Raw genomic sequence first — 12,370 nt, 5'->3', positions numbered from 1 at the left:
AAAATGCTCCCTCATGGAATGAAGAGTCTCTGAAAAACAAAAATCCTCTGGAGGAGAAGCAGAAGGAGTCGAATCATCTGCATCAGAATCAGAATAAGGAGAGTACTCCTGCAAGTCTTCAGCAAGACTCAAACATCCAAGCCTGCTCAAAACTCCCCAACTCTGGCTCCACCCTAGGCCTCTTATCAGGAGGGGGCAAAGAACCTCTAATCAGAGTAATCAAATCTTCTGCCATTTTAAGCATGTGCTTCTTGGGCACAGACCCTGCTGCACTAGGAGTGGCACCAACAGAAGCTAAACCTGGCCTGCCTCTGGGAGAAGCCTTGGAAACAGAAGGAGAGGGCCTAACCACCCTAGGAAGGGAGGGGAGTACAGTAACCTGAGAAGCCCCTTCAGCCTGACCTGCCTCCTGAGAGGCCACATCCTGCAATATCAAAGTCTCCCCCTGGGACTCCAGAGAAGCCTCCGTCGGAACCACCGGTTCCACTGACGCCTCTAAAGAACCGGCGTCCGGAACGGACGACTCTTCTTGCCTGGGTTTAACTGCTTTGTCTTTGCGCTTCTTCGAAGAAGCGGGCGCCGGAGAATCCGACGGCATATTATAATTGCACCGCTTCCCGAAGACCAGCCTAGCACAATCTAACCTTCGCTAATAGTGCGCTTATTGAACCTAGCACAAAAGCGACACCCAACAACGTCGTGCTCAGGCCCCAAACAAGGAATACACAAAGAATGATAATCCCTATGCGGTATCTGTTTCCCACAAGAAATACAGTTATTCACTTTCTGACATCCGGTAAAACACTGAGGCAAGAAAAAAACCAAAATATTCCAACGGGTACTTAGCCAACTTTGATTCGGTCTGAAACTCCGAACTCGAAAAATTTCAGAACGCCGAACGGCACTTGCAACGCTGCTTCTGCATCGGACCATGCGGCAAAAAAGACTGAGGATATGACGTCGGTCATGCGCATTTGTACCCTGACGTCCTGATGTCAGTCTTAAGCGCCTTGACCGACGTCAGCCTTATACTTTGGTATTCGGGCCGACCGAGGACAGCGGACTACCCATATGTAAGGACTGCAGCAATGTGAGATGAAGAACATCCACACTGCAAAGTAGGTTTACCAACTTGGTCAGCAGAATGCATTAACTCTTGTAAATCTTTGTGTTCTGCACAGTCAGGAAACAGTTAGTTATGTACTCACCATAATGATCGATGCATGTGGTCCATCTCACCTACATTCATTACTGACGGGTTCGGAGCCGAGAATCGGCTCAGACTCAGACGACTATTTTTCTCTAGCACGAAGTCTCTAATTGGCTGTGCTAACCCAGTATCCCAGGATGCACCTCGCCCCAACCCCCAGATCTTGTTTGCATACATCGCAATCACTCCACATACACAACCCTCACTAAGAGGAATATCGCCAACCAGGAAAAAGGGACAAATAACCAATTTTGAAGGGTCTCAGAGCAATTTTCCTCCAAATCCTTCAGGAAGGGGGCACGTGGGAGGGTACGTAAGAATGTATGCGAGATGGACCACATACATCGATCATTATGGTGAGTACATAACTAACTGATGTTATGTGGTCCTATCTCGCCTACATTCATTACTGACGGGACAGCGTCCCTAGCACCTCTAACCCGGGAGGCTCATAGGAAAATACTCCTGAGAACTGTGGAACCAAAGGAAGCCCGGCCTCTGGACGCCACATCCAGCTTGTAATGAGAGATAAAGGTATGATGAGAAGCCCAGGTGGCCGCTGCACAAATGTCCAAGGAAAGCCTGGCATGATACGCTATCGAAGTCGAGACTGCCCTGGTGGAATGAGCTTTAACTGGGAATGGTAAATTTCTGCCTGCTGATGAGTAAATAAAGGAAATGCAATCCTTAATCCACTTAGAAATTGTGCACTTGGAAACAGGGCCACCCGTTCTATTCTCTGAGAAGGACACAAACAATTGATCCGATTTCCTTACATGTTTCGTCCTGTGTAAATAGAATCTCAGTTGTCTATGCACATCCAATTGATGAAATTTGAACTTTGCTTTGTTGGAGAAGTTTGGAAAGAACACCGGTAACTCAATGGATTGGTGGAGGCTAAACGTGGAAGACACCTTAGGAAGGAAGGACAGATTAAGTCTCAAGGATACCCTGTCCTTATGGAAGATCAAATACGGGGGTTTAATGGACAACGCTTGAAGTTCTGGTACTCTTCTAGCCGAACTCTTCTAGCCGAAGTGATGGCAACCAAGAACGCCATCTTCCAGGATAAGAATTTTAGTTCGCAAGTGGCAGCCAGCTCAAAGGGCGGAGAAGTGATGGCTTGCAACACCAGATTTAAATCCCATGGCATGACGGGTTCTGACACAGGAGGGCAAAGTAACCAGGCTCCTTTCAAAAAGGCCTTACAAAGTTTATGGCCCATAAGAGCGAGAGGATATTTACCATAGGATAGATGGAAGTTAGAAATGGCCGCCAGCTGCACCTTAATAGTCGAGGGAGCGGAGCCCTGTCAGAAGAACATAGCTAAAAAGTCTAAGACCGCCGATATAGGGGCTGTGAAAGGGTCCAGACCTTGGGTCTGAGCTCAGATGGAAAATCTCTTCCATTTGCTGGAGTAAATTCTTCTGGTGGAGGACTTGTGAGATGACGATAGGATATGTACCACCTCAGGTGAAAGGTAATGTAGTCTAATTAATGATGGAAGTGGAGCAGCCAGGCTGTCAACCTGAGGGACTGTAGGGAGGGGTGGGACTGTCCCGACATGCGAGTCAATAGGTCTGGCACTGGATCCAGAGTCCAAGGACCGTCCACTGTGTACTGCTGAAGAAAGGGGAACCAGACTTGGCGGGGCCAGTGTGGGGCAATTAGAATCATCTTGCTTTCCAAGTATACGGCTTTCTGAATCACTCTTGGTAACAGAGGAAACGGAGGAAAGGCATAGAGCAGACCGGGAGGCCAACCGTGGACTAGTGCGTCCCTGGGTGACTCTCCCTGTGGGGGGATCAGGGTGAAGTAATTGCTGCATTTGGCATTGAGAGGACTGGCAAAGAGATCGCAGCAAGGCTGACCCCACCTGCTGAAGATCCGAGTCGCAACTCGGTTATTCAGAGACCACTCGTAAGGCATCAGAATAGCTCTGCTTAGCCTGTCTGCTATCACGTTGGACTTTCCTGGAATGTGCGTTGCCACTAGAAACCGTTGGGAAGACACTGCCCAATGCCACACTTTCATGGCTTCTCTGCAAGGGGGGTAAGACTTGGTTCCTCCTTGCTTGTTCAGGTACCACACAACTGACATGCTGTCTGAGTGAATTGCAATCGTTCCCCGGGGAAGAGAGCTCTGGAGTGCTTCAACGCTAATAGCACCACTCTCGTCTCTAGGACATTGATGTGTAAGTGTACCTCGTGATCCTGCCACGTGCCTTGGACTGTTCTGCCCAGATAATGCACCCCCCCACCCTATCTGGGAAGCGTCCATGGTCACTGTGGCAGCAGGAGACAAAGGAACTAGATTCCTCCCCTTGTCCACGTTGGAGGAACATAGCCATCAACGGAGATCCTGTCTGCATTGTTCCATGAGGAGAATTGGATGAGAGAGAGGGAATTTTTGAAAGGACCACTGGACTGAAAGGAGCCACTGGAGGATCCGCATGTGTAGCCTGGCTAAGGGCACTAGTATTATGGTAGCCTCCATGGATCGCAATAGCTGAAGTACTAACCTGGCTTGGACCTTCTTGAGGGGCAACAAAGCTTGAACTTGAGATTGCAGCACTCTTATCCTTTTTAGAGGTAGAAAGGCCCTCATCTGAAGAGAGTCTAGCTCTGTGCCTATAAATACAACATGCTGTGAGGGCAGCAAGGCAGATTTTTCCCAGTATAATGTAATTTTAGCCTTTGGCAAAGGGTTATGGTAGCCTCCCTGGCTCGACTGAGGAGATGCCTGGTGGGGGTAGTAAGGAGCCAATCGTCCAGGTAAGGAAACACCTAGAATCCTAGACGTCTCAGGTGAGCTGTCACCACTGCCAAACACTTGGTGAACACCCTGGGGGCTGTGGTGAGACCAAAGGGCAGGGCACGAAACTGGAAATGACTGGCTCCCAGCCGGAAGCGTAAATGATTCCTGGATGCCTTGTTCATCTTGATGTGGTAATAGGCATCCTTGAGGTCGATTGAGCACATCCATACTCCCTCTCCCAGCAATGGGAAGATGGACTGAAGAGTGACCATTCGGAATTTGGACTTTAGGACGTAGTGATTCAATCGGCTGAGATCCAGAATGAGTCTCAGGTCCCCTGTTTTTTCCGGCACCAAAAAGAGTCTTGAGTAAGTTCCTGATCCAATCTGGTCAGAGGGGACCTGTTGGACGACTCCTTTTTCTAGCAGCTTTGATATCTCTAGTGCTGCTTGATCTCTTTGACTGGGTGGAACATCCAGGATTTTTCTGATTAGGGGAGGGGGTGGGTGAAGTAAAAGGAATGGTGTAACCTCCGGTAATTATTCGAAGCACCCATCGATCCTGGGTGATGCTCTCCCAGGCTTGAGGATGCCTCGAAAAACGGCCCCCGACTGGCTCTGGAATAGCACAGTCGGGCAATCCCTCAGGGATGCTGATAGGAAGATCCGCAAAAGGAGTCGCGGTCTCCCAAATTGCGGGGGCCTCCTCTGCCCCTAGCACGGCATCTTCCAGAATAATTCCCCCCTCCTTTGCCTCTGGAAGGGGGCTCACCTTGAGTGGCGGGGAAAGACTTTTGTGACTTCTTGAACCACATCTTCCCTCCTCTCTGAGCCTTGGGATAAGGCCTAGAGGGAAGAGAAAAACTGGCCCCTACGGCAGATAAGGTCTTACCCTCCTGCTCACATCTGGTGAGAGTGTCTTTCACTTTGGGTCCGAAAAGAGAGGACCCATCAAAGGGGGGGCATCAGTGAAGGAAAACTTGAAGGCCTCCGCGAAGTGGCATAGGTGCATCCAGGCTTGCCTCCTAAGAGCCAAACCTGAACTAGCTGCCCTACTCGCCCCCTCGGCTGAATAAGATATGAGCCTCATGGACGAGTTGACAATGGAACCAAGGGTAGACAACTGGGCGTTAACAGTCTGCGCTACCACCTCAGGCATGTTACCCGTCAAGATATCTCCCAACTCTTTGAGGAGATCTCTCTGGAGCCAAGTAAAGTGACAAAGGTAATTCTGTGACTGCAGTGTAAAGGTCGCTGAAGACAGGGTACGCTTCCCATACCGATCCATACTCCTGGACTCCTTGTTAGGAGGATGGACGGAAGAAGAAGCCTCTGCAACTTCCTGTTGAGTGGCTGACGCCACCACCATGGCATCTACGGGGACCTCTTTTGTCAAGAACTTTTTCCCTGGGGGAGCAGACAGGAACTTATTCGGACTGGGCACCGGTTCCACAGAATCAGGGTGCTCCCACACCCTTCAACAAATCAGGTCCAAGAGTTCATCGAAGGGTGGAGATACCCAGGAGGCGGAAGGTTGAGCTCCGAAGGCCTTGAGGAATACAGACTCCTCCTCAGAGGGGGACTTGGAAGGCCAGTCGCCTCTCTGCCTCAATATCTCCAGGATGTCGGAGAAAGAGACATCGGAGGATGACTTAGGGGACCCCCCTCTGCATTCTTGAGGTCGGTATCAGAGGTGATGGACTCCGTCTTGGGAGTCTATGTGCTTCCTCTTGCACATCTTCTTCCTGGGAGGCTCCTCAGGCACAGACTCTGAGGGGCACTCAGAAAGTTGGTGACCACTCATGGGGGTATCCTCAGGCCTTCGAGCTCTGCTGTCCATGGATAGGGGGGCATCAGAGGCTCTAGCCGGGGTGTATGGGGACAGCGTGACCGATCCAAGTGACGTCACTGACGACCTGGCCATTGCGCTCCTCATGGCCTCGAAGGCGGGCCCCCCCAAATCCGAGGACTGACCCGTCTCAGAGACCACAACCGGGGTCGGGGTCCCTCTAGCCAAAGCCCCGAGAGGGAGACTCGGAGCCGACAGAAGTCCCGATGCATCCCCCTCGGGCCCGACCAAGGAAACCCGAGTGCCGAAACCAGATGACGGAACTGAAATGGTTGGTGCCAACGTCAGCTCCAATAAACCCACCAGGGGTATCGGAGCCGGCGCAAGGACATCACTCGGCGCCGAGCACTCCGGCTCCTACAACACAGAGATGCTCGGAGGAGGAATCATCGGTACCGACATGGGAGCAGGCTCCGGAGCAGACTGGGTCGGAGACGAAAACAATTTGGCTAACACCGGCGACTGAAGGAGCCTCTGGACAACCCTATCCACATCCAAATCAGAAAACCTCGAGGATTTGGAGGAAACTGAAGGAGATGGGGATCTCCTACCTATGGACTCCTGCCTAACACTGGGTGACCGGCTCTGAATTGGCTCCAAAAAGACCAGAGCCGAGGTCGACTCCAGTAACACAGATACCTCCTGCGGCCCCGAGGACAATGGAGCCGAGGAGGCAGTATCCAAAACAGAGAGCTTGTCCTACTGCTCTGAAGCCAAAGGAACCGAGGAGGTAGTAACTACTTTCAAAATCTTCTCCGGGGGCTCCGAAGAACTAGATGGAGCCGGAGATCTTTTCTTGGTTCTGGTAGATTTAGACTTGCCAGTAGAAGAAGCAGACTCTAGATCCTCTTCAAAGGCGGGCTTAACTAGGCCCTTCAAAATCAGTTTATTTTTCCTTTCCTGCAGCACCCTAGAGCTGAAAGAATGGCAGACACTGCATGATTCTTGTAGGTGAATCGTACCAAGGCAATAAACACAGATGGCATGCCCATCTGTAATCAACATTTTGTAAGCACATTTAGAGCATTTTTTAAACCCGGAGGGTTTATGTTCCTTCTGCTCCTTTATGTCAGACAAAAACCAAACAGTAGGAAGGCGGGAAACACTACTGGACACAGGAACTCTAACTTAAACGTTCCCTAGGGAAGAAAAACTGACAAAAACAAACTACAGAATGATTTATGATGGAGAGGACTAGGTCCCTCTAAATTAAACAGGCCTAGCCCGCCAAACACAAGGGAAACCACACACACTCTTCAAAAACTAAACCGAACACACTCAAACACACACAAAACACAATATAGCTATGAAAATAGCTTTTTTATATAAAGAAGTACAAAAACTTTAGAAAGTTTAGTAAAAGTGTACTTAGCCACAGCCAAGTGCGAGACCACGTCCTAACTCAACGAGCGGCAAACGAGATCTGGGGGTTGGGGCGAGGTGCATCCTGGGATACCGGGTTAGCCCAGCCAATTAGAGACTTCCTGCCAGAGAAAAATAGTCGGCCGAGTCTGAGCCGATTCTCAGCTCCGAACCAGTCAGTAATGAATGTAGGCGAGATAGGACCACATAACATCATCAGTTTCTGTTTAATTAGCCCCATAGTATGCTGCTGATACTTTAACATATGAAAATGGCAATTTAAAGCCCTAATGGCCAGAGTAGCAGAGGTGTATGCTTTCTTACCCAATCTGTCTAAAGCCCTAGAATCCCTGTCAGAAGGGGTGGGATTCTTGGCAGTAGTAGCCTTAATGCCGTTTGGTCCTTGGGAAATGTTCTCAGGATCCGCAGTAGGATTCTTGAAAAGGAATTTGAGAGAGCCAGGTACTCTATAGTAACTGTCAGGTTTCCTGGGAGCTGAAGGCAAAGTATAGGGGGTAAGGCTGGATTTCCAGGAAAACATCTACAATCGCCAGAACAAGAGGGATAGCTAGAGGCCTGTGCTGAGGCAGGTTTAAAAAGTCGCTGAGTCTCTTTTTGGACTGAGTAGTCCTGGCTTTCGCAGTGGATATGCTCCCTAAAGGTATGCAGGGTTTCACCAAAAGAAAAATCTTCTGGAGGGGAAAGAGAGGGAATGGAATCCTCTGCATCAGAATCTTCATAGGTAGATAAGGGTATGCCCTGGTAGTCAGAAGGAACACAGATCAGATTCCTGATCAGAAGAATCAGAAGGAAAATCAGTTCTAAGCCTCTTTGAGGGGGAAGGCTGGCTTCCCCTAATTAAGGTAATAAAGTCTTCAGCCATTTTAATAATTTGCTTTTGAGGCATGTAGGCCTGAGAATGCACTTTGGTCATCTGTTTCCTATGCGTAGCACAAACTTTAGGCCTGAGAAATTTGGTATTTTTGGCTTGAAATTAAGTCGTCTGTTTAATAAGAAAATCAGTAGGCCTGAATACACTCTCATAAGCCAGTGCCTGCACAGCGGCTCCGGACCCATCCAAGGTACAGACATCCACAGGTTCCATAGTCGAAGCATCTCACGGCATACCGAACTCTGGAATGGGTCTCAGTAGAGCCCTGTAAATCTGTAGAAGCGGGTATCAAGGGCTGCAAAAGCACCTCACTGAGTACTGGCGGACAGGTGACTAGTTTAATGGAAGCATCATTGGCAGTTTTGGATCTATGTGGTGTCTGTCTGTCTTTATCCTTACATTTTTTTTGGAAGATCGGTAGTCGGATGGCTTAAAGCCATTTCCGAGTACGGAAATCGAGAGCGAAACAATTTAGTTACAAAAACTGCCCGACAAATAGTTCGGGCATTGAACAAGGCATAAAACCGACAGCGAGGGAAGTTGTGGTCTGGGCCTAAACAGGTGACGCAGTAAGAATGAAAATCTCTATGAGGTATTTGCAGGCAAAACAATTATTAATTTTTTCTGACATTGGTTAGAGCAAGAAAAAAGGATCCCCAACGGTGTACTTATCTTTTAGAAGACTTCAGGTCTGAAACTCAAACAAACATTTCAGGAGTTGGCTGACCGGCAATTACAAACTTGCTTCTGCTTTGGGCACCGCACAGCAAGAAAAACTGATGTAATGGTGTTGGCTGCATGTTTTATACCCCTGACGACCATGGTGTCGGCTGCATGATTTATACCCCTGACGACCTGACATCATGGAAGAAGCGACAGCATCCGACGCAGAAATCCCAAGACTCTGGTATTCAGGCCGGCTGAGGGCTACCTGCAGGCAGATAACCCAAATGCGATGACTGCAACAGTGAAACATGAAGAACATCAATACCTTTTCCACTTGTCAGCATAGGATTTTCTAGTACTGGGTCATCTGCCTTCATGTATAACATTCAGGACCTGCTTGCTTAGAGCCGGCCACTGGAGAAGAAGTCAAGGAATAAGCCAGGCTGCCAGGTTCAGGGTCTGCAATTGTGGATGCAAAAACTCTCCCTCCTGCTGAGTCAGGAGATTTGGAATCTGAGGGAGGTGCCATGGAGGCAACGGAAACAGACTGTGCAGTAGTGGGTACCAGTGCTGGCGTGGCCAGTCTGGGGTAATCAGGATTGCCCTTAGTCTCTCCTCCCTTATTTTGAGTAATACTCTTGTAAGAAGAGGTGGGGAGGGAAATGCATCGATTGAGAGGTTTGCCTAGTGGAAGGACAGGGCATCCACTTTCCAGGCCTTGCTGTGAGGTTCCCTGGTGCAGAATTTTCTGAGCTGGTGGTTGTAGGGGGAGGCAAATAGGTCCACCTTCGGGGTACCCCATTTCTGGGTCACAAGGCAGAAGGTGTTGTGGTTTAACTGCCATTCGTGTGGGTCCAGGAGGTTTCTGCTTAAGATGTCTGCCAGAGAGTTTTAAAAGTTTATTCCACATATAACATAGGACAACACAAACTACTGGTTAAGCGCTTTCAACTGAAGAAATCAGTCTTCATCAGAACAATGAGTTAATGAATACACTGCATATATATAGTAACTGTTACTTGTGAATTCAAAAAATTGTGCCAAAACTTTTAGAGACATTATTGAATTACAATATATTTGAATGAAAATGCTAACTAATACATATAAACCGATGCTATGTCCTTCCTTATAACATGAAAAACAATACCAATAAAAATAAAATTGAAACATTAATTTGATCTGTTATGTTATTAGATCAAAATGAAGCCAAATATTAATACCTTATAATGAATATACTAATATAATAAAATAAAATGAAATAAAAGACTAGCCTACCAGATGTTCTAATATGTCATACAATGAATCAACTGATATTGTTATGTATATGCCTAAGATGTTTAATAAAAATATAAAATATATGATGAGTATATAATATAATAATGATGGAGATAACTAGCAAAAACCCTAATATATACTTGCCCTAAACACATAATAGTATTAAAAATATATATATATATACAAAATACATAATACATAATACAACTATTTGATGAATATAAAAAGCCATAAAATATAAATAATTATATAAATGTATAAATATATAAATATATAAAGAATATTTATAATTGTTTATTTAAGAGTACATATTATAATCATGTAGTATTATATGCCAGATATTTGGATGATTTGTTTATTATATGGAAGGGCACCGAAGATATGATAGATGAATTCATTACATTTCTTAACAATACTACGGATTTCTTAAAATTCACCTATAGTTACAACAAGAAAGGAATATCATATCTTGATACGTTTATAAGAAATACAGAGACAGGGTATACATCACAAATCTATAGAAAACCAACATTTTCAAATGACTACATACAATATGATAGTAACCATCCACAGTTTATGTTTAAAAATGTAGTCAAAGGACAATGTATAAGGATTGCTAGAATGTCATCCACTAAGGAAGTGATGGAACAAGACATCACTATGTTATATAGTATGTTTAAAACTAGAGGCTATCCAGAAAAGTTACTCAAGAATATTACTCAATTTGTCATTTCAGAATGGGGACATAGATATAAACCATTGTTAGGAATTCAGGAGCCTGTAAGAACTACAATAAGAGATGAAACTAACAATTTTAATAGAGTATGTGTCTTAACTTACTCTCCTTTTGTACATTATATTAAAGAAATACTGTTTAGACATTGGGATATCATCACTGCAAACAATCCAGGAAGCGTCCTAGGTTCAAAACCAGCTATTGTATATAAAGTGGCACCTAATTTAAAAAGAATGTTAGAACACACCGATAAACAAAATGATAAATTTAAAAGAAGTAAGAAGACAACTGTTAAGTGTGGATGTTGCAATCAATGCTCTTACATCAATATCACGGATAAATTTAGATTAAGTGACATAAATTATACTGATATCAGAAGCTTAGGTGGAAATTGTAACAGCAAACAAATAGTATATATAGCAAAATGTAAAGTTTGCACCGCTTTCTATATAGGCAAGACAGAAAGGATGCTAAAGAAGCGGATTTATGAACACCTTTACAAAATACGCAGGAAAGATAAAAATAACGCCCTATATAGACACATTTTAGACAAAGGAGAGCAACATGTTTTTTTATTTAGTATTATAGATCAAGTTAATGAAACTATATACACAGGGAACTGGAAAGCATGACTTGCACTTAAGGAAAGCATATGGCAAATAAGAACAGATGCCAATAGATATCCAAGCCTAAACGAGTATATTAGCATCAAACCCTTCCTCGAAGTAGGTTAAAAGGTTTTCTTCATGTCACACTATTATATATTTTTATACATTTGATATAATTTTATATATATATATATAATTATATAATTCTTTCCATATATTTATATATTATTTATATGTAGATTTTAATATTACAGTAATATTTTTTATATATTTATATATTTATACATTTATATAATTATTTATATTTTATGACTTTTTATATTCATCAAATAGTTGTATTATGTATTTTATATATATATATTTTTAATACTATTATGTGTTTAGGGCAAGTATATATTAGGGTTTTTGCTAGTTATCTCCATCATTATTATATTATATACTCATCATATATTTTATAGTTTTATTAAACATCTTAGGCATATACATAACAATATCAGTTGATTCATTGTATGACATATTAGAACATCTGGTAGGCTACTCTTTTATTTCATTTTATTTTATTATATTAGTATATTCATTATAAGGTATTAATATTTGGCTTCATTTTGATCTAATAACATAACAGATCAAATTAATGTTTCAATTTTATTTTTATTGGTATTGTTTTTCATGTTATAAGGAAGGACATAGCATCGGTTTATATGTATTAGTTAGCATTTTCATTCAAATATATTGTAATTCAATAATGTCTCTTTAAAAGTTTTGGCGCAATTTTTTGAATTCACATGTAACAGTTACTATATATATGCAGTGTATTCATTAACTCATTGTTCTGATGAAGACTGATTTCTTCAGTTGAAAGCGCTTAACCAGTAGTTTGTGTTGTCCTATGTTATATGTGGAATAAACTTTTACTACTCGCACGAGCAGCGTTCTTTCTAACTTCCAGAGTATCCTGTTGTGAGTTACATTGTCGTGGCATTCAGCATATTATTGAGTTTTCGGTGGTAAGGATA

This window comes from Protopterus annectens, chromosome 8.part0, assembly GCF_019279795.1.
Source record: "Protopterus annectens isolate FY-2018-M chromosome 8.part0, PAN1.0, whole genome shotgun sequence".
In the NCBI taxonomy this organism is placed as follows: Eukaryota; Metazoa; Chordata; order Ceratodontiformes; family Protopteridae; genus Protopterus; species Protopterus annectens.
Note: the sequence above shows the minus strand (reverse complement) of the source record.